This window comes from Meles meles, chromosome 9, assembly GCF_922984935.1.
Source record: "Meles meles chromosome 9, mMelMel3.1 paternal haplotype, whole genome shotgun sequence".
Taxonomy (NCBI): Eukaryota; Metazoa; Chordata; class Mammalia; order Carnivora; family Mustelidae; genus Meles; species Meles meles.
In genome coordinates, this window is record NC_060074.1 from 729,573 (window position 1) to 753,694 (window position 24,122).

Below are 24,122 nucleotides of genomic sequence, written 5' to 3' on the forward strand. Positions count from 1 at the left end.
GATAATTTAGTTAAATTTAAAATCAGCAATAGTAAAGATTAACTATTTAATGAAAAGTGTTGATAAACCTGTCCATCAATTTGGAGGAAAAGTTTATATCTCAGATTCAATTTCAGTTGGATTAAGATTTAAATGTGAAAGTGGACTATCAAGTTATTAGAAATGTAAAAATTAATATTGTTGCAATGTTGGGACACAAAAGAACTTTTAGTCAGATTATTAAACGTAGTGATAACTACAAACTCGACCCTTCTGTTGCCAATACTCAGTCTAGCCAGAGATAGCCTCCTATTTTTTTCTCTTTCCCACCTCTCAACCATAAGTTCTATTTCAGAGTCTAACCGATGAAAGAAGGGCAAAATGTCCAAAGTTAGAACTGAGCTATGACAAGTCATTTTATTCGTTACGGAAAACTTCGGAGAGTATTTACACTTGTTCCTGTCTTTAATTCAGCACAGTTACATTCAGAGGCTCTAGAATCTCAGCGCTGAATGAACCTGAGTAGTCTTATAGAGAAACTTGCTCATTTTACAGATTTGGAAAGTAGAAGTATAAGAGACTTTTTGCCTCCTAAGCCACAGCTGTGGTAGATGAGCTAAGAGTTTGAGTTTCGTTTCTGTGCTTCTTTCATTAGGTTGAAATTAAACCATAGATGAGTCAAGCTAATACGATAGCAAACTTCAATCCTGGTTCTCATTTGTATTTTTTTTTTGATCTCAGACAATTTTTCAACATCTTTCCTGCTGGAATTTAAACACACATTCACTTTAAGCTGTACTTGTTGAAAATAAAATTTTAAATAATGCCAAAGAGGCAGTAAATCTCTCCCCCCAAAATCTTACAAAACTCCTCAGAGATCAATCGAATGAAGAGAAAAGAGTTTGAATTTGAACCTTTCATTTTCAAGCCACTTCCAATTCATGTCATTTACAGTATTCCAAAAGATGTTAAAATTTATTAAGTTAGAAAGACACCTAGAAAAAACATTGTATAATCCTCTTAAATTCCACATGAAGATGACTGGTACTGTTTATCTTGACAGATAAACTGTGGAAGTCAAAATCAGTTTTTGCCTAGTAAGTGAATTTTCTTCCATTTTATGCTCTTTCCGACATGTCTTCATTAAGCAAAATTGGAGCTTATAAAAATTGATCTGGCTCCATTTCACATAAAAATGCTCAGGAAGAGAAATTCAGCTGTCAGATATAAGTAGGCATTTCGAGCATCCAAACCTCTGTACAAGACATTGAGTCATGTGAAACGTGCTGTGCAGAGGAAGGCTGACACATGGAGGAGGAGAACAACAATGATGAGTTCCCAAAGATATGCTGTGGGAAAGAATGGTGATGGAGAGTCTATTTTTGGGTCCAGCAGGATGACTTGGGAGTTTAAAAATCAGAAGAAGGAATTATGTCACTTAGCTTTGAATTTAAGATGAAATTATTTAGGAGGCTTTTTTCATTAACGCTATTATAGTTTATCAAGATGGTACATAATCTAATTGCTTAAATACTTTGCCGTCTAAAAATAAGTTAGGACAGGAAAACGACTTCAGTTTTGTCAGGGAGGGGGCTGTGACGTGTAATAATAATTGCATAATTAATACGTTATTGACATGGAAGTATAATGCTAAACGTGAATTAAAAGACGTGTCTGTCTACAGCAGTAATCTCCTCGGAAGCACCCGTGCCCTGAAGCACGTAATTAATGCCCAGGATTGAAATGGAAACTGTTCAGCAAGGGAGTTCTAAAAATAGTCTCTAGAACAACTTAAATCTTTAAAACAGCTTACCCCCCATTTTCCTGTTCTCTTATTGACAAGTGATATCCTCTTACGTTCCAATTATGGGAAAGTTTTATAATCATTTATAGGAATAGAACGGCGACTATGTGATTCAGAAAAGAAAGGACTCTACAGAGGAATGTCATTTAGTTCAAATGAGCAACATAGTTCTATTATTTAATAACGTTAAACATAGTTTGTTTTCTATGTATGTAATATGGAAATATAGACATAGTTATAACAAGGTTAGCTACAGACATTACATATATGCATATATGAACATACCTCTGTGTGTGTGTGTGTGTGTGTGTGTGTGTGTGTTTGTGGCAAATATTACCAAATTACTAACATTGCTAAATCTGATAGGACCCATTTAAATTAATTTAACGCTCCTAGTTCTCTGGCCAAGGTAATAAGAATTTAGGAGCTACATTCATAACCTAAGGCCCAGGAAATGACTTCATAAGGTTGCTGGATGTCCATAAGTCCATCTCTACCAATATCTTGTTGGACTATCTTTCAAAGTTTTCCTTTATTGGGAGTTATTTGGCATTAAGTTATAAGTCAGTCTGTGAAATCTTCCTCACTATTGTCAACATGTCCGTATTATTGTCAGTTCCACTGGAAATCCAATATATTCCTCTCTTTTTGTCATGTAGACAATACCTGAAAGTAGGGCCATCCAGAGTTTGGACAGGTGCCAGCACGAATGGTTGCTGTTTCATCGCAGAGCCCTGGAGGACAAGAGAACATTCCTGTGAACTTGGTAATATTATTAGTGAATAGTGATTTTACAGAACTTCAAGTTATACACTAGTGTGGGCTCTTTTGTTCCAACCATACACCCTGTATTTTCGATGTTGAATTTTAATGGGAAGTTAGGAGAAGAAGTGTCCGTACTTCTAGGTTGCCATCGTGCTAACCTGGAGGGAATCAAGAACTTGGTTCTTGGCACGTTATTTTTAATGAACAAGATTTTAAGGGACACAAACGTGAAGGATGGTCCCTGTTGTTCAAGATCTTAGCAGTAGGAAGAGGTGACCCTGAAATGTTCAGGGGAAAGTTTGCTCTTGGAAGAAAGGAAGGATCTGTCAGTGGTTCTGAGAATGGCATGACGCAGCGGGTTCAGAGCACAGAAAGAAGGTCAGTGTGATCAGGGTGGGCTGAATGAGGGGCAACGAGTGTCCTAGACCTTGTCGAAGAGGAAGGCAGAGCCTAGATCATGGCAGTTTAGCATTTGACTTTCTTTAAACATAGGACATTACCAAAAAGTGAGATTCCCCACCACCAACGAATGAGGACTTAATGTATTAAATGGGGTTTATATGCCTCTTTTTGGGCTCAAACTAATGTTGAAGGCAAGATACTAGGATTTAATCTTGCTTTGCATTTACATGGTATTTGGACTTACTGAACTTCAAAAATGTCAAGTTGGTGTTCACAAGTTACTTATCTCCATTAGTTCCTATTGTGATTTGAGAAGTTTTTATTGGACCTACTTTTGTGGATCATCAATTTGTTGCTACTTCTAGCAACAGCCTTGGAATTGTCACCAAGGATTTCTATGAAGTCAATAAAGATATTTACATGAAAACTCAAAAGTTAAGAGCGATCTTTGCAATCAAATTTTTGTGACTCAAAAACAATTTTGGATTACTTTGTAAAGTAGTGCACCTTCACATACTTTTAGTAATTTATTATGTATTGTTATAAATTGTGTGGTGTATGTTACAGTCAGGATCATGACCAGTCTTATTAAGGAGGTGTGTATTTTTACACAACAAACACTGCACACTTTTAGAATCTGGATTTTCTACAAGCTATTTTGGAAAGAATAAAAACTCTTGTCCGTCTCGGGCTTTATTGGCATATATATGGAATTCGGAAAGTTCAAAGTGGAAGTTTATTTTGAGTATTTTCCCAACTTGCTAGAAAAGAACACATGAATTAGAAAGGACCATGAAGTGTTGCTCGTTTTCTTCTGCAGGGCTCTAGAGATTTTGTTTTCGCTCCAACTGAAAATGCTGGGAACAGTCTTTCCACCCGTTTGGTGACTTGGGATAAATAAAAACCAAATATGTCAGTAGTTTCTTCTGGCTACCAGAAATTTTACTGATGAGGTAACTTCGATTAGTAAACGCACTGTACTTTTTTTAAAGATTTATTTATTTGTTTGAAAGAGAGAGAGCAGGGGAAGGGGCAGAGGGAGAGGGAAGAATCGCATGCAGACCCCCACGGAACGCAGAGCCCTTCCCAGGGCTCAATTCCACAACCTTGAGAACATGACCTGAGCCAAAGTCAACAACTGGGCACTTAACCAGCTGAGCCACCCAGGCATGCCAGTGTGTCGTACGTTTTAACAAAATCATGCATGTGTCAGCATGGTCTGACTTCCACGTTCCTCTGAAAAATATCTGTATCTGTGGTACCAAAGGTTAATTGACATCCCAGAAGAAAAGATGCAAAGAAAACATAAAGCCTCTAGATTGATGTATCTGGAGAAAACTCAAGAGAAGCTGGTTTTGTTCAAGTAGTGCCGTTGCCTAAGCTGATTAGACAATGAAATCAAAATCAACTAAACCCTGAAAACAGAGAAAAGAAATAGAGCAGATAAGAATAACAGATCACCCCTCATAATGTCACGTCAAGGTGATGCACAACAGGTGGGCTAAAAAGATGCAAATCTAAGTGAATTTAGTAATTTGAAAAAATATATTGGTTAGATTCAGCTGGTGTGTCTAAGGACAAGCAAGTGGTTTCCAAAATGGGAGATTACGTGAAAGACACAAACTCCAGCATCTTCTAGAATGTTTTTATGTATGAGAAATAATTTTTACCACAGTAGACACTACCTCTTTCAAGAGATTTGTAAGCTCCATAAGTGATTTTAACTCTTTGGAAGATTACAAAAAGCTGAAAACACATGTCATTATATATATATATATATATATTCCACTCCAAGAGGGAACCCTAACGTGAACTTTGGATTTGGGGGATCACGTGCCGTGTCTGCTGCAGGTTCCTCCGTCGCAGCAAGGGTGCCGCTCTGGGGCAGATGTTGACCGCGAGGGAAGCTGTGCACGAAGGTGGACAGGGCTGCATGGGTAATGTCTGTCCTTCCATTCAGTTTTGCTGTGAACTCATAACTGCTTCAAAAACTAAAGTGTATTTAAAAAAAAGTGCACATCCATCTGAATGGACTTGTTCATTTTCTTCCTCTACGTTTCAAAGAGGTTTTGGCGTGTGTTTGATGGAGGGTTTGAATAAAGGAAATGGGAAGTTAGAGATATGACTGTCAGGATTGCAGTCTGGGTTCTTGTCACGCTGAGAAAGGCTATTTATACCTTTCAAGTTTTAAAAGTAATTTTTAAATTACTTTGTAAAATTTAAAAGTATTTTTAAAAGTTTTAAAAGCAATAAAGTACATTTTATACATTAAACATGTATTTAAAAGTAATAAATCAACTAAACCTAATCAACATGTATTTAAAAGTAATCAATCAACTAAGCCTTCTTTTCCTGGACCGCCGAACCAAAATGAGGTAGTTAGTCCTTCTGCTAAGTTCTTATCCCTGAAACTGACTCACCTGTCACTCTAGAACCTCCAGTCACTGCTACCCTTTCTCAGAAAAATGTTAATTCTTTTTATATACATATTCGCTGTGATTAATGATCAGGGCAATGCAGATTAAAATCACAATGAGATCCTACAGTACTCCCACCGGTCTGGCAGAAATTTAAAGTTTAACAATAATAGAAAATGTTGGAAAGGACGTGGTGCCGTGGAAACGTCACACACAGCTGATGAGAGTAGAAATTGGTACAAGCACTTTGAGTTTCTAAATTCCTGAAGTCCCTCTCGGAAGGACAGTCCCTGAAGAGACTCCGGCATTCGTGTACCAGGAGATTTGTGAGAAATACACTCGCTGCGTCGTGGCTTGTAGTAGTAAAGCGGAGGAAGCGATGCACACGTGTGTCGTGTGTCGGGAGGAGAGAGAACTAGCGTCTGTCGGCCGCACCCCTGCCATGTGCTACGGTGTGTCCTACCGGGGAGCACTGCCACAGTGGAAAAGAAACCGCCGCCTGCGTTCACAGGGCTGCATCCCCAAAGATGCTAAATGGAAGAGGCCGTCTCTGAAGGCTGCATTCAGAATGACCTTCATAATGACCTTCCTAAAGATGAAAGCAGCAAACTAAGAACACTCTGCTTAAAAGCGTGCGTGTGGGCGGTCATGCCACAGAGTAAAGCCCAGGGACAGTGAGCACGAGTCTGGGTCAGGGTGTCCTTCTGGGGCCGTGTGAGACTCAGCTAAGGGGACACGGTAGACGGGCTGGGTCCCATGAACACGCGTTCGCTTATTTAAACAACGTGTTTATGCTGTGCATAATCTTCTGTGTCTCCAAGATTTTTAAAATAGAAAACATTTTTGTAGAACAGTAGGGAGAGTATGATTCCTCCATCTGGAATTGTGTATTTATTGTGGATTTATGGATAAAAATATCAAAATGCACTAAATTTTGGACAGGTCAGAGCCCTGGGGTGGGAGAAATGCAGCTGCCTCATACATCACCGACCCAACAGGAAAGTTTCCTTACTTTTGTCAGGATATTGTTAAGATTAGACCCTTCAAAATGCGCAAGTTAAATACTTAGAATTTTAAAAATATGATTTAGGCGTATGAATTCTATTTGATTTAGGTTACTTTCCTAGCTGTATGGAGGGAATTTTGGAACACCAACAATGAACAGCCCATGAATCACTCATGTGTGTGTGTGTGTGTGTGTCTGTGCGCTGACCCCTGTGTCCAGTGAAAGAGGAAAGGTCAGTAAAGTTATATTTTGGATTATTACCAGGTTCTCAAGACTTTTAAGTTATGATTATTCAGATGGGGAAATGCACCTGCAAATAAATCACAAAACTATTAATTTTCAAATCAAAATTAGAAGAATTTTGTCTTGTTATTTATATGTAGTTCATGTGAATTAATGCTTGTTATTTTATTATTTAGAAAGAGAATCTCTTGGTTTAAACATGTGTCTTGTTCATGCTTTCATTTTGTCCTTGTAAATTTAAACCTAACTGTGTTTTTATGTCTTAATTCTCTCCATATCCAGAGTTCAATAGAGACAAAACTATTTTCAGGGCGCACAGAGATGATTTAAGCATTCTTCCTTCTCTACAGAAGGAGGCTGAGCGAACTCGGCCTGATTTGGTAGATTTAGAATGACCCAAGGGATTTGTATTTTACCAAACAGTTCTGCTGTTACAGATGTGCTAGGATTAAAACAAAGTCTTAAAAATAAGTAATTAATTAAAAATTAATTAGTAAAGTATCTTACTAATATCATTAGTAAGATACTAATATTAGTATCTGGGCTAATATTAATGTCTGGCTGCCTTTTGAGAAAGTGTCCCAGACAGATAGACTTGCCAGTAGTCAGACCCCATGGACCCTTAAAAGTACAGTTATTATCTTGACCAATCGGGCCCAAGCATTAGAACATGATTGTCATCCAGGAGGTGGTGTTTGCCTCTCCAACTTCGTCATAAACACTTCCCACCTCAGAAGGAATAACTTCTGGGCTTAACCCTCAACCCAGTTTCCCAAACAAAAGGGCAGATGCAGTCTTCCTATCTACACTCTTGGGCCGAGCAGCTGGGAGCCATCCGCCGACTAACTCTTGTCCACGGCCCTGTGTGCTGAGTGTCTCCACGTCTGAATTTATGCAGTTCAGGGCTGGGTTTTTACTTTCTAACCTTTCTGGCAAATAAAATCTGTCTTAGTGAAACTTTTGGTCTTTTATTGCCTCCCCTTTTATCTTCTCTCTCTTTTCCTCTCTATTTTGTTCACTCCCTTGTCTTGATCTGATTTCTTTTGCTTTCAAAACCCGTCTCTGACTGATTTTATGTCGGTCTGTTTACTCAGTGAGCAGTAATTACTAAGCTAATTACGTTCTCACAGTCATTTATGTATCTGTTCTCTAGAGGAAAATTTTCTGAATCTTCTATTTTCTCTGTTCTCTAGATTGGCCCTTCCCTCCCTAATTTGTTCCTTTCATGCCTTGTTTTATCAACTTCTGGGTGAATCTTCAAACCCTTCATCTTGCCATTTACCAAAGATGCGGTCACCAGACCTGGAACAACATGCAGAGCTCGGGTTTATTCCGGGATGTGATGCATGTCAACACAGACACCTCTGCTCCGTCAGAGACGTCCAAGGTGAGGACAGCTAGAAAGAGGAATTCGTTAGAATAGGGCTAATTAGAGAATTGTCAATAACATTTGTTTGGGCAACAGCATGAACCACAAAGTTGATTTGGTGTCCTATTTTATGCCTAGGTTAGCTAGCTCTGTCTCTGGTGTTACTGTCTCTCCTGGAGGAGAGATACCTAACACAGTCAAGGTGATTTAGCAAATAGAAAAGCTGAAAAATTACTAAAATATACATATATATATATATATATATGCATATCAGGATATATCTTAGATTCCACGGCGCAGTGGAGAGCCAATTGTAATATTGAGTGAAACTATTTTAAATTGACAGCAATTTTTTACATCAGGCAATTATTCAAACCTCAGAACAGCCTTGTTCATCCTGCAAGCAGCACCGTTAGCAAAGCCTCTCAAGAACGCATGGAGTCTCTGCTGAGTCTTGATGAATGAGAACACAAATTTTGGCTCTGCCGTTTACGGACTCAGACTTCGGGAGTGTCTGCTGTCATTGTAAGGACTGATACTAGCTTGAGAAAGTATAAAGTCTCTGCTCACTGTCAAATATTAGTAATTCTGCATCTTATTTTTTAATTAGTTACTTATTTCTAAGACTTTATTTTATTTTAACTTATTTTAAATATTTTATTTTTAAGTAATCTCTATACCCAATGTGGGGCTTGAACTCACAACCCTGAGACCAAGACACTCTTCTGACTGAGCCAGCCAGTACAATAATTTAACATGTACGATAATTTAACATGAAGTACTTGAATTGAAACTTCTATTGGGGTCTTTACTGGTTTAAAGCTCATTTTTTAGTGCTTTTCCCACCAATTTACCAAGATTGGTAGATTAGATTAAAAATTGTCAGTTGGCGCTGGTCTCAGCTTTATTTTATTATTATTAATTTTGTCTATTTTAAGCTACTTAGGACAAAGAAAATGTGTTGTAGAATATTGGGTTGCTATATATAAACATACCAAAAATAAATTGAATGTAGACTAATCCTTAAAACAAAATACAGTTTTTGTTAGGACATTGTTATCATTTATGTTTTGCAATCAGAAATTTATTTTAACTACATTATTTGATAATGACCATATCCAGTAAAGTCAGGAAGTTCAAGAAGAGTTAAAGAATAAGAAAGGATGGTGTAAGAAGCTATTTGACAATTTGCTTTTATGTTTTGAACAATCCTTCATTTAGGACAGAGTTGTTTAATCCAGACTTGTTTTGTTGCTTATGGTTTAAAATTCAGCCACTGTGTTATTAGATCATATGTTGAAATAAACAGCAAAATAACTTCAACATATTTTATATATTTTCTCTGAATACTATGAGCATAATTTGAGAAGCAGTATTTTTCTCAAAGGAAAATTGTTGTTTCCATAAATGACATGCATATCTGGGCTCAGAAGAAAAAAACCCGATTATTATATTTCTAGGTAAATGAATGATTAGCACTTTGATTTATTTTTTTTAAGATTTTATTAATTTATTTGACAGAGAAAGAGAGAGGAAACACACGCAGGGAGAGTGGGAGAGGGAGAAGCAGGCCTCTTGTTGAGCAGGGAGCCTAATGTGGGGCTCCATCCCAGGACCCTGGGACTATGACCTGAGCTAAAGGCAGCCACGTAACAACTGAGCCACCCAGGCGCCCCTAGTGCTCTGTATTAAAAGAAAATAAAGTTAGCTATATGAATCACAACACATAGAACATCTAAATTTAAAAAGACAAGTATTGTCATAAGTTGTGGGATGAGTCAGTTCAGAAGATATATTTTGTGAAAATCCATCATGAAGATTTCAAATAATTTGTGAGTTTATTTAATGACAAATATACATTTCAGTTTATGAAAAAGTCCTCTGATTTTACATTTGGAAAATTTCCAAAACTATACAAGGATAAAAGGGCATTTACAGTTGGTTTTCTTTTTAGAATTACCTCAAATATTTATAAATCAATACTTAGAAGCTTTACAAAGTATAGATTTTCAAACACATAGCTCATGACTTATCAAACAGGTATATAGCTTTTTGTGAATTAAACAAACTTGTATTCTACATATATTTTTTTAAAGACTGATTTATTTATTTATTTATTTTCATTTCACTGCTTAGTTTTTTCTCCCTCTATAGACTTTTTACTGTCAGTGTCCAGGAAGGCCGTCAGTAATGGAGTAGGACGTTTGTTGGGAGGCAACGGTTGGCAGGTTTGCCAGTTTCAACGGGAAATTCTGCCAAGTTCAGCCATTGTTTGGCCATTTGGGGAAATGCTTCAACATTTTCTGTTAAAATACCGAGCAACCTTCTCGTTTACCCTCGTTTGAGGTCACTCCTTGGAATTCAGTGAAACCTGAACACTGCATTATAGAAAGCATCTTTACTAATTTATTTCCCTTCGCAGGAGTGGGGGAGGGATAAATACGAGGTTGACCTAAGAATAATAAATGATAATTAGTTTCTGAATATTTTCTCTTTGTCAGTGGGTCATGTTTCTAACACTTCCACAGTCTGTATTTTGTATTGTATCGTACACTGCACACAAAACTACATAGAGTCAACTATCTAGTTTTCTGTGGACATGGATACGAAGAAATATATTCATTCATTTAATCATTTATTAAGCAATATTTAAGGACCTACTAGGTGCAGTCCCTTATCGAGATGCTTAAGATACATTAGTGAAAAAAAAAGCAGGCGGAAGTTCTTGTAGAGTTTATGTGTTAAAGATATGGACAGAAAAGAACAACATAAAGTATATGTAAATGATAGTCAAGGGTTGGTTGCAATGTGATTGATGTTATAGGAAGAAGCCAAGACAAAGTAAAATAGATGAGGACGGGCTAAAGGGTTATGGTGGTGCAGGCGTAGCTGACTTTAAGTATTAGTGTCCAGGTTAGGTCCCAAAGGAAACGTTGTATCTGAGCAAAGACTCCAGGGAGGAGGGGGCTGACACGCGGGTTTCCGAAAGAGCATTCAGTACTCTTTGAGAGAAACCCGATAGTTTTTAACCTTAGTTCAGACAATATGCTTACCTTTCTTTACTTTTATGCCAATTGATATCAGAAGTGCTAACAAGAAGTTTGTCTGGAGGTGAAGGAAAAAGAAATACTGAAGTCCAGAATCCAGGAACTATAGACCCAGAAATAAAGATTAGCATTTTTTCATATTCAGGGGCTGTGGGGGTGGGTATGTGATGGAGAGTAAGGGAGACATGGGAAGCTTGAAAAATTACTCAGTTAATTCATTCCAATAAGTATTCTTTCACTAATTTCTATTGTGACCTTATATCAATAAATACTGTGCACAATGATCTTTGTTGTTTACTATAAATTTAATTTAATTCTAGAGTTATCCAAGCTAGAATTGATAAAAAAGCTAGAAAAGCTCATATGTTGTATTTCCACTCTGTGTCCCTCCCTGCTTATAAAATTATGCATTTATATCTGGAAGTAAAAACATAAGCCAGAATGGAGAACAAGCCTTTAAGTCTGTGTGACTCTGAGTAATTAGGAGTGGAATGTTGTCTAAATATAGAAATCTAACTTTTTTTTAAGCAGATGCTATTTATTTATTTATTATTTTTAAATTTTTTATTATTTTTTAAAGATTTTATTTATTTATTTGATAGAGATCACAAGTAGGCAGAGAGGCAGGCAGAGAGAAAGGGGGAAGCAGGCTCCCTGCTGAGCAGAGCCCTGAGATCATGACCTGAGCCGAAGGCAGAGGCGTCACCCACTGAGCCCCCAGTTGCCCCGCAGATGTTATTTAAATATCTACACCCTAGTTACACTTAAAGAAACCCTCTGGGGACATATGGATCTCGAATCTCGTATTTCTGTTAGGAGCCCATTAACTAGACTTATGTAACTTGTTCAGGACTCCAGCTTCAGAAACCGTATGTAAACTGTATGTAGCATGAATAGTTTTGAACGTGTGGTCCTTCGTGGTACAGATGGAACTAGATAGAACCAAAACTGATGCAGTTGTGAGCTCACAACCTAAACTATGTAGTCTTTACGATGTTGAGAATTTGGTGAATGATCAGCTTTCACAGGGTTAACCTGAAAAATCACACAATTAGTGAATTTTCAAAGCATGTTTGAGGTATGCAATGACTCAAACATAAACTCTTTGTTAATTTTGGTGTATTTATTTTGAAGGAAGTGGGCTGGAGTCTGGCTCATTACATATGGACATATATTAATTTTATGATGAAAAAGATTCAGTGTTTTCTAATAATTTTGAACTGATAACATGGAACACAGCACAGGAAATCCTTTTGGAAAGTCTATAATTAAGGAAGTTAACTCATGTGAGGAATTCGATTAATTAAAATATTAAACAATATTTAGGAAAGTCATTTTATGGGCTTCACCCAGGTCAGTTTGTTCTAGACCTTAATACTTGCTCATATCTCATCTGAAGGCCTTCCTGTTCAAAGTAACGAAGTCAAGCATTGTTCAAAGCTTTATTCTTAGAATATCTTTCCTTCACCACATTATTTCTGTCTTAAAAATGAACATTTTTGATACCCAGCCATGATGCTTGCCATTGATTTAGATGCAAGGAAATAGTTCTGCGAAAATCATGAAAAGTCAGAGTTATAATAGAAGCAGTTGGAAGTAAGATATTTCAGAATATCTTAACCAAAGCACATACAGTTGTGAACCAGGTAGTGTCCGTTCAACTGTTCTTTATTTCAGGGTTGGGTTTTTTTTTTTTTAATGTTTCTTCTATAATCCAAGGTTTCCCAGATATAATCATATGCACAGAAAGTATCTGATTTGTCAAGTTTTTTCATTTCACAAAACTTCCTACTTCGAGCATTCAGTCCTGCCCTTGTGACCAGATGAGAGGTCACGTGGTGGTCGGCGGCGTGGAGGAGGAGGTCTGCTGTAGTCGGCGGCGAGCGCAGAGGCACTGATGCTGCCCAGAGCGGGCCTGGCCCACTCACCTCTGGCAGCTAGCGGGGGGCCGACTGGCTGGCCAAGCTGAGGGCCATTATGTGTACCCACACCCCTCAGTAGGAATTAGTCATGTGACTTAAAATACAGCTGTTCTCTGACAGGACTAAACTCTGGTGTGAACAGAAAGTTCCCCAAAAAAGATATGCAATGAGAACAGACTTTAATTTTATAAGGAGAGAGCAATTCTGGAAGGTCTTATGTGAATCATGAAGCAGAAAAGCAAGCTACCTTTTTTTTTTGGAGTGTAAAAACCTTATACCTTTTCAGCCTCCCTCATTACTAATATAAGTCTTTTAAATATTTCTTCTACCTCTACTTAGGACCAAATCGGACTCCACCGCTCTCCAAAACAAACAAACAAACGAAGCCACCGAGCAGCGGGAGAATAGATACCCTGCTCTGCTCACAGTTGGGTAACACCACATTATTAAGATGTTCATCATTTTCAGTTTAACTAATGCATTCACTGCAGTTCCAATTGTTGTTCCAGCAGGAATTTTCAAAGAATTTCCAAAATCTAAAAACTTAAATAATTTGGGGGAAAAAAGAGCAAGTATGGACAAACGCCCCTAACTAGTTGTAACGGTTGCTTGTGTACGTTAACCTAGCCAGGCTTCGGTGCCAGCTGCTCAAACACTCGTCTGGGCGTTGCTGTCAAGGTATTTCGTAGATGTGATCAGCATCTGCCATCCGCTGGCTGAGCAAAGGAGATCATCTGGATAATGTGTCTGCGTCCCATCCAGTCAGCCGAAGGCTTTAAGAGCAACACTGAGGTTTTCCGAGAAAGAATTCTTCAAAATTTTTGTTTTCCAAGCTCCTCTTAACTACCAGAGGCTAGAGAGCAACCGCCGGGCATTTGGTTTGGAGGAAGGCGAGGGAGAAGCAGGTATAGACGAGGAAGTCAGTGAAAGAAAATGCAGCAGGAAAGATGGGAAATGTTCAGGGACAGATCCCACCCAGCACACGCAGGCATACTCATTTTCCTGGGCCTCTCAGCTACTGCAATTTTTACAAGTTGAAAGTTTTGGTAACCCTGAATTTAACAAGCTTCTCAGTCCCATTTGTCTAACAGAATTTGTTAACTTCATGTCTTTGTGTCACATTTTGGTAATTCTCTCAATTTTTCAAACTTTTTCATTATTTTTACGTTGTTCTGGTGATCTTGGATCGGGGTTCTTTCACATTACTGTAGTCCTTGTGTTGCGCACCACTGACCATGCCCGTAGAAGATGGCACACGTAATAAATGTCGCATGCATTCTGACTGCCCACCCATCTCTGACCCTTTCGATAGGCTTCCCTATTCCTGAAGATACAACCACCTTGAGATAACCCCACAATAGCCCCGATGTGCTGAAGTTGAAAGGAAGAGACACAGATCTCCACTTAAGGTCAAAAGTGGGAAATGATTAAGCTTGGTGAGGAAGACATGTTGAAAGCTGAGATAGGTCAAAAGCTAGCTTTCACGCAGTTGGCCAAGGTGTGAATACAAATTAAAAGGAAATTAAAAGTGCTACACCAGGGTACACACAAATAATGAGAGAGCTGAAGAGTCTTGCTGATGATCTAGAGAAAGCTTCAGGGGTCTAGATAGATCAAACCAGCCCCAACATTCCCTAAAGCCGAAGGCCTAATCAAGAGCAAGACCCTGACTCCCTTCAGTGCAGGGAAGGCGGAGAGAGGTGAGAAGGCGGAGTAGGAAGTTGAAGCTCAGGCTGGTTCATGAGGTTTAAGGAGAGAAGCCGTCTCAGCGACACAAGGGCGTCCACAAGTGCTGACGCAGAAGCCGCAGCAAAGTACCCGATCCAGCCAAGATGACCCTGAAGGGGGCTAAGGTGGCTACAGCAAACAACAGCCTTTCAGTGTAGACAGAACGGCCTCCAGGAGGAAGATGTCCTCTAGACCTTGTGTGGCTAGGGAGGAGAAGTCAGTGCCTGGCTTCAAAGGACAGGCAGACTCTCCTGTCGGGGGCGAACGCAGCCGGTGACTTGAGGTTGAAGCCGGAGCTCATTGCCCCTTTGAAAATCCCGGAGCCCGAAAGGTTATGTTACATCTACTCTGCCTGTGATCTCCAAAATAGAACCACAACAGACAACTGTTTACAACATGGTCTACTGAATATTTTAAGCCCACTGTCAAGAACCACTGCTCGGGAGCCTGGGTGGTTCAGTGGGTTAAGCCACTGCCTTTGCTCAGGTCATGATCTCAGGGTCCTGGGATCGAGTCCCGCATCGGGCTCTCTGCTGAGCAGGGAGCCTGCTTCTCTCTCTCTCTCTCTCTCTCTCTGCCTGATTGTGATCTCTCTCTGTTGCATAATTAAATAAAAAATATTTAAAAAAAGGAAAAGAAAAAAAAAACCACTGCTCAGAAAGTTATTCCTTTCAAAAGATTACTGATCATCGAAGATGCACCCAGTCACACAGGAGGTCTGATGAACAATGAGATTAATGTACAATGAGATTAACGTTGATTAATATCGATCTCATGCCTGCTAAGACATCCATTCTGCAGTCCATGGATGACGGAGTGGTTTCAACTTTCGAGTCTTATTATTTAAGAAATACATTTTGTAAGGTTAAGACTTCCATACATAGTGATTCCTCTGACGGATCTGGGCAAAATAAACTGAAAACCTTCTGGAAAGAATTCACCATTTCAGATGCCATTAAAAACATACATGATTTGTGGGAGAAGGTCAAAGTATCAACACTCACTGGAATTTGGGAGAAGCTGATTCCAACCCTCAAGACTGACTTTGAGGGCTTCAAGACTTCAGGGAGCGAATTCCTGCAGATGTGGTAGAAACAGCAAGCGAGAGTTCGCAGGAGAGACTGGGGATGGACTGGACTGTGGGGATCACAGGACAGAACTTGAGCAGGTGAGCAGGTGCTTTTTGAGGGGAGCAGAGACGGTGACTTGAAATAGAATGTATTCTTGGGGAAGATGTTGTGAAGACTGTTGAAATGACAACAAAAGATTAGAAAAGTCCACAAAGTTTGTTGATAAAGACACCGCAGGGTTGAAGCGGACTGACTTGAATTTTGAAAGTCTAGTGTGGTAAATGCTAATGAACAGCGTCTCATGCTACAGAGAGTCTCACGAAATGTGTCCGTGGATGCAGCAAACTTCATGACTGACTAATTTTAAGAAATTGCCACAGCCACCCCAACCTTCAGCAACCCCCACCCTGATCAGTCAGCAGCCGCCGTCATCAAGGCAAGACCCTCCACCAGCAAGAAGACTACAACTCACTCAAAGCTACAGGTGATGCTTAGCGTATTGTAGCAGTAAAGTGTTTTTTTAATCAAGGTAGATGTGTTGTTTTTTAAACATAATGCTATTGTACTGTACTATTTACTTAACTTTCATATGTACTGGGAAACCAAAAAATTCACTAACTGGTGTTACTTTATTACGATGCCACTTTGTTGATGATCTAGAACTGAACCCTCAGTATATCTGAGGTCGGCCTGGGCTTTGACCTAGGGTTCCGGGACCAGCACCCATTCATCTGGGTGACTAGAGAGCAGCCGCTAGCTGGAAAGGGAAGCAGAGTGGTTAGAGCCCAAGCTCTGGATTGCCAGGACTCAGTTCCTGGAACCTCCGCCTGCACACCTGCGTGGTTTGCACATGGTACTTAGAAGCTCGGTGCCTTGGTCTTGGAGTTTCTTATCTGCACAACAACAGCAACAATTCCTGAGGCTTTGGGGAAGGTTGAATGAGTTTATACATGAGGAATGAGTGATGTACATGGCAGAAGGTAAACCCTCAAAGAAATGAGCCAAATATCTCAGTAGGGCAAGCCACCCTGTAAGACGAGGCTCTCCTGGACGAGTGCGGTCTGGAAACACTCATCCGCTGCTAACCTGGGAGGAAGAACGGCCACAGGGAAGCAGACTCCCCTGTTTGAGGGGAAAAAAATTATTTGTCCTCAGGAATATGAAGACATGTGCACTTGTCTAATAATGTCAAGGACCAGAGGCTTAAGCTGACAATAAATGTATATATTTACCCAAATAAAGCTGACAAGTTCAAAGATATTTTAGTGAGTTAACCGGGACTTTCATGAAATTGTGTCTAACAGATTCAAACTGCAGCAGCCTCCTCGCCAGCTGGGACATGACTGAGGTGCTCTCCATTCCAGGAGTTGGGGCAAACGGGGATCACGCCCACAGTTGCAGGCACAATGGCGTGAGTTACAGTTTTTGCCTCAGCTAAACATTACATTGCCTTGTTTTGAAAAAGATTTAAAATAAAAAAAATTATTGAAAATAACTTTTTGAAGAAAACATATGTAGACTGATGAGTAAAATATGTAAACACATTAGTCTAATACTAGGTTTCCATTAAGTAGAAGTAAATCTGCTGTCTTGCCTTGCATTTGAAAACAGCTAAAAACAACTACAGAGTTAGGCAAAAAGCACCCACACACGCACATTCTGTTTGACGACATTCCCTTCGCATAATTTTAATCCTCCTTATTTTCAGTTATAACATGCTTTATTCTTCTCCAGTACTTACCAACTTCCAATTTTCCCTTCAAATTATCCTTGGAAAGAAGGCAGAATTGAGGTGTATGCACAAAATATCTAGACAGCAACCGACATCATGTCAATGAACATGGATTTGATTAACACTCGTTTGCAGAACTTACAACATTGATACTTGGACATAAGACAAACTGAGCTTTGATTGACAAAACCCAGCCTATGTGCTCATGAATATGCTAATGAACCCCCATGTGACTAAGCTGTAGGAGAGGCGCTCTGGTGTCACTCTTGTTTAATAAACCAAATGACGTGCTCAGGCGTCTCTGTGGTTTCATGAGAAACACAGTTGGACTTAGGTTAGCCTAAACACAAATAGGAAAATAAAGACAGATTTATACAAAAGTTTATGCCATATTACCATTTTTTAATTAAAAAATACATTCCATGTTAAGGGGATAAGGTTTCTCTGAAAATTGGGCTCCATCCAATCCTCAATGAAGTTAATGTTAATATTATAAGGGTAGGATGGTTATTTATTTACTTATTTATATTTATGTTGGGTTGAGCAGAGTTGAGATTTTTGACCTTTTAGTTGGTAGTAAGGCAAAAAAAAACACATACATTTAATTAAAAGCACAAACGAATAAAAAGATAAAACTTGTTTTACATTTAAAAAATAAATTCAGTATTTTGATCATTTTTCTAAACATAATATATTAGTGTGCTAGTTTTGTAGAATATTTTCTCTTTGAATCTTTGAGATTAAACAAACTAAAGGGAAAAAAGGAAGAAACTTTTTCTAGGAAAATATTTGCGATTTGTCATCAGATAATTAATATCAGTAAATGCAAAAACATAGACACAAAAATAATCTAGATTTATTGAGGACTTTTCTGTTTAAATTGGAATGGCAATGTAATGTATAAAGATGCATTTCCTATAATTCAAATGGTTTGCTGACTTAATTTATCTAATCATATGTTCTTTTACCCTAAAGAACACTAACGCAGTATTTGCATCCCAGATTTTACAATTAAAGGTATGCAACCTACTGCTTCAATTTTGTACTAATTAAGACTCTGTACTTCAAAATTATAAGCCAAATTATAGGTACCTGAACCAAAATTAAGGTGTGGAAGCTGTCTGGATACTTCGCGTTGTGTAACTGCCTTGATGAAGGAGTTTGGGCAGGAATTCCTAAGGGAATTCTATGAGAATAAACGGGAAAATGATTGAAGTATCTGGTTAGTGTGTAGCCCTGATCTTCTGTTTCTCATAAATTTTTATTTTCCTTCTAATTTCATCAGAACCTTTTCTTTCTTTTTTTTTTAAGACTTATTTATTTGACAGAAGAGAAATCACAAGCAGGCAGAGAGACAGGCAGAGAGTGAGGAGGAAGCAGGCTCCCTGCGGAGCAGAGAGCCTGATGCCTGGCTGGATCCTAGGACCCTGGGATCATGACCTGAGACGAAGGCAGAGGCTTTAACCCACTGAGCCACCCAGGCGCCCCAGAACATTTTCTTGTATTAAATGAGAAGATTTCTTAAAATAATGTAATATTATTTTGAATTTCTTACTGAAATAAATTTGTTATGCATAAAATAATGGTAAAATACATACAATGAATGTGAAGGTTTTCCTAAATATGCTAGAGGTTTGGTTCCATTTAAACTTAGGTTCGGCGTCACCAGGAGTAAAGTATACACACCTTGGTCTTTCGTTTAACACAATTTTTAAAATCACAGCGTCAATTTGAATTTCTTTTTGTTTTCCTGTTTTTCCAATCTTTGTTTTTCAGAGTGAGTGAATAGTTTTGTATATTCTAGAAATTTACATATTTTAACTAACAAAACAATTTGGAACATGCTAAGATATATTAGGAAAAAAAGACCTTGTAGTAATAACCTCAAGCACATTTCTTAAAGATAACTGAATATTGCAGGTAAAACATACCTCAGCTCACATTATTTTTATGATTTCTGAATCTTATGTTTTATACTTAGAACTGGCCTTAGACTCTGCATAGCATCTAGAAAAAGAAGTAAGTTCTTCATGACTGAAAGCATGCAAGGGTCCTCTGATATTCTCTTATCATTAAAGAAAACAAACTCTAGAATATAACAATATGAGTTCTTACTTCAAACTTTCAATTATTTTCTCAAGTAACAAGTCTTTTTCTAATGACCTTTGAAATTCAGTGCCTAGTGGTTTTGAAAAACAGTATTTTCTGAAAATAAAAGATGATAAGTCATACTATTAGTAGTTTTAAGATTTTAATTAAATTATGGAAAAAATTATGGGGAGTTCCTTATTATAAAATATATTAGTGTAATACCTCCTTCTAAGAGAATATCTAAATTAAAAATAATGCTATTTTAATTTTTGTTATTAATCCACGGCATTGGGTTGGGCATTTAATGTGTTCCTTTCACTTCCTTCCCTAATTATCTAATGGCTATTTACAAAGTCACCTTCTAAAAACAGGTTTTCCATTTCGACACATGTATCAGGGAATTCGATACAACTAATGACTGAAAGGAAATAGGAAATCAGCCATAATATTTTTAAGATAAAAATAAGACAAAAATAAGACTTAATTGAAGTTTCCATTATTTAGAGAAATTTGTGGAAAATTGAACGGAAAATTAGGAGGGATTTACTCAGAATGCGTTTGTAGTGCAGTGGTGAGCACGAAGGACAGGTCCCCACGCAAGGGCATGCTGCAGAGTGTGATTACGTAGGTAAGAGAGACTACATATTTGTATTCTGTCTGTGTTATTTATTATGTGTGAAATACACACATGTAGTATCAATCAATATATTTGAACCAAATCTGGTGTCTAATTTGTATACAAATAAATTATATCAGTCAATATAATTTGGACCCGAATCCGACATCTCATTTTTCTTGGCAACAGCTTTGGGATGTCTCTACACCGAGGCTTGCACAGACCCTGGTTTCTCCACAGTCCCGCACAGCCTGTGCCGGTGAAGGAAGCCTAACAGATGTTCCATCTCAGCGTTACCGTTTTCTGGACGTTCTTTTTTCAATGCACCCTTTAATTTCTCTGGCGATCGGGCGTACACATCTGGGAAACTTTGTCACTTTCCCTGATTCCCAGTTACCTCTATTTCCCACCCTCGCCCGAACGCTTGCGAGGAAACCAGAGTGCCGGAGCGACACGCTGCTAGCTGAGGAGTTGTGAAAGTACAGCGGCCGCACGAACACCGTTCTCCCGGTCCTAGCTGGATTTTCTTGTTCCCTTTCTCTCGCAGCCCACCCCATGGGAAACGAGGAAACGAGGCAGGGGGAGCAGGAGAGACACGGAGCCTCATCTGGCCACAACCAAGGAGCCCAGCGGTCAGGGCTGTGTGCACAGAAAGGTGAAGGCTCACAGCAGACACGTAGTAAACCCAGAGTGATTCCTTTTCTTTCAGTTCTCCATTTTGCTCCACTACAGAGTGACGGAGACCCGGGACCCTGTCAGTAGTTCGTCTCCCCCTTCCCCCGAGTACCGACTGCATAAAAAGTTTAAAGACCCTTCCCCAGGGGAAAATGTTTTCCAGCTGTAAAAACCGAAGCGTAGCTAACAGTAGACCAGTCTGAAAAGGCATTGTTCCCCGACGAAGTTACTTGTTTGAGGTCTGCCTTTTAACCCCTTCAGATGTGTATTAGTTGTGGATTTATCTCGCAGGATGTCACTGCACAGGATAACGTCTACATCTAGTGCTAGATTCTGGGCACATTTCAGAGTAACAGACGTCGTTTCCTGAACCTGGGAAATAAATGAGAGCTGCAGAATGACTTCAGAACCCCTGAGTTCTAGGGGATAAACAGCTTCCAACTAGGTGAGACCCCCACTGAGATGCATGCATTTGTGTGGAATCACGGACTCACCCTGCACAGCTTCCGAGGACACTCTGGGCGGGACGTGCTCAGGCTGGAATTTGATCCGAGACTCCGCAGGACAGATGTGGCCCAGGCGAGGTGGGGAGCCAGAGCCCCCGTGCGCTCCTGCAGGCTGAGGTCGGGCAGCAGAGCCCGGGCTGCTCAGCGGGGAGGGGACACTGCGGAGAGGCTGTTCTGCGGGCTGGAGCCTTGTCACACTGTCTGTGCTCGGCAGCAGGGAAACTCCAGAGCTTCCTGTGACATCACCCTGACCCCGCCTGCAGCTCGTGTTGGGTTACTTCTCTCCGGAGCTCACCCCAGGGACGCAGCCGTCCTCGCCCACCCGCAGCGCAGGCAGCACGGAGCAGAGGCCACCACGTGCTGTCCCAGAGTCGCCGGCCCCCGCTTTCACCTGGACGGAGCATGTCAGGACGTGCCCCACACTGCCTGCGGCTGAAGGGGTGTGGATGCAGCGTCCTGCTCCAGCACTGAAAGGACTTGGGGGTGTGAGTGTGAGTGTGTGAGTGTGTGTGTGTGGAATTAGACTTTACAACTGTTGCCAACGTCTTTCTTCGTAATCAACACAAAAATAACAGCCACATCCATCAGAATCTGCTCCGTGATCCGACTCCCACCCACTGAGCCCTCATAACCAGGCTGTTACCTGGTCAGGCTTTCACACTTAAACCATGAAGCTTTATCCTCTAGGTTTTTGAGTTTTTACTTGGTGCGTGACATGACGACCCGCATGTGTGTGTTGTAAACAGAACCACTGTGTGTGTGTGCACATGTACATAGGACCGTTTGTCATTACATGTCGGTTGAATTATCTCATTGCCTAGGACATAAAAAAGAAACTTATATTGCATTTATCCCTCAAAGTAAACCTTGCCAAAAACGCAGATAACTTATAAACATAATGATTATGTAAAACATGTAACATATTCTAATTCTTTAGAAAAAGTTTTCCTTCAAAACATAAGTTTATTCCAAATGTGTTTAATAAATCATTGGACATTATCTGGGAAGAATGCTTTAAATTTGAAATGTGGTTATCTTTTCATAGTATGGTAAGTATGTGAGATTCAACAATAATCATAATTGCTGAACCCTGAACAGCACTGGGCATCGATATCTTCCTCTGTAAACCAGAAGAGATGAATCAAATAATATACAAAATTGCTTATATCTCTTAGAATTTCAATCAACAATTTATGTAACACTTAGAAGTAGATAAGATACTGTGATAATTATTCAATTCCTAGTAAATTTGAGGTAAGAGGCACTGGAAAAATTAGTAAATTACTGCAAAATTCAGGAACAAAATGAGATGCTCACACTTTTTGTTAACTAATAAAGGAGCACAAGACAACATAAATTAAAGGGAATTTAATGAAGCGGTATGCTCTCGTTGACATGTTTATTACCTGGATCCACTGAAGAAACTCATTACACATCTTTGATTTTAAAGATCAGTAGGATCAAGGTGAATAAAAATAAATACATATAAAAATAGGATATATACTAATCTCTGTCGGTTATAGTTAAAAGATTTGCAAGAAACTGAGTGTCATACCTTTGGTTACTGAGAGAGAGAGATAACCAGAGGAGTTAAATTGCCAGGTTACAGAATATTGTATTTTCAGGGACAGTTGGTGAGCTTTGCTCTGGGAGGCTGCTGAAACGTGCTTTATTTCCTTCTGCTCATCAGAGGAAAAGCCACGCTGCAGGTTATTCTGGCTGTGCAAACCAGGGTTCTTCAGCCGGAACACTGCTGTAGAAACCCCAAGTGCAAGCGTGACTGACTCCTTCCACAGAGGAAGGGCGCTGTTCAGGGAACTACTAAGAAAGAAGTGCAAAGTCCTGGGATTGGACCCAGAGGCACGAAATTCCAGTCCTGGTTCTGACACTCTCCAGTGTGACCTTTGACAAAACTTTTTAGGCCTTGGTGTTCCCGTCTGAAAACTCACGGTGGAATCGAGTACTGGATTTTAGTCCCCGAACGACCACTGTCCACGTCTTCTCATCTCCCATGCCTTGATAATGATATTGGACCCCTGGAAAGAGATGAAGATAGCTCTTGAAGTTTAATTATGAAAAACTAAAACTTTTCCTAGTAAGTTCACAAAAGCATTAATACTTTTTTTCAAAGATTCATTTATTCATTTGTCCAACACCGGTGAAGTCTAGTGAGTGAAACATCAAGCTGGAATGTGCGTCTTGAGACTCTCACACCAGTGCTCTTGTCCTTTACCAAACAACAAGTCGTGTCCTAAAGGCTAACGGACGTTACCACATTCCTGCTTAAGTGATGGGTCAGGCGTATGGTCCGAGTTCATGAAGACTCATGGATGGTTCTTACCGGTATCATCTATAAGCCTTGCTCAGAGGTAACGGGCACCCTGTGTCCCGCTCATCAGATCCTTGAGAGTTGCCATTTTGTAAATTCCAGACGAAATAAATGGCATGAGGACCTCCAAGGACCCCCTCTCTGTCTGGAGGGACAGGACAAAAGATGGATAATGCAGATTTCCCAAGGGCGCACTGAAATATGATGACAAATATTTAAGAAAATGCAGTAGAACAAAAAAAACGTATTCAGTAATCAACAAGGTGGTTCTTAGGCAATGTGTGATGTCAATAAATTAACTCAGCAGGATCTATTTCATATCTGTAGCATAATCTTTTTCCATACAGGTGGAAGACACTGGTGAGCACACTCATCCGTGACCAGGCGTATTTTTGAGTTACAGGCTATAACAGTTGTGTCG

General features: G+C 39.5%; 1 protein-coding gene across 2 annotated transcripts in view; it reads right to left on the bottom strand.

Annotated features, from left to right (window-relative positions):
* Nucleotides 1-21,615, bottom strand: part of CALCRL (calcitonin receptor like receptor) — a 97,275-nt gene extending 75,660 nt beyond the window's left edge. Inside the window, exons 1-2 of one of the 2 annotated variants that reach the window (XM_046019647.1) lie at nucleotides 21,361-21,615; nucleotides 2,450-2,517 (exon numbers count right to left, since the gene is read on the bottom strand). The gene's annotated coding sequence lies outside the window, so the exon portion shown is untranslated. The remainder of the gene's footprint in view (nucleotides 1-2,449; nucleotides 2,518-21,360) is intronic. The other variant, XM_046019648.1, reaches the window with a different exon arrangement.
* Between the last annotated feature and the right edge of the window lie 2,507 nt (nucleotides 21,616-24,122).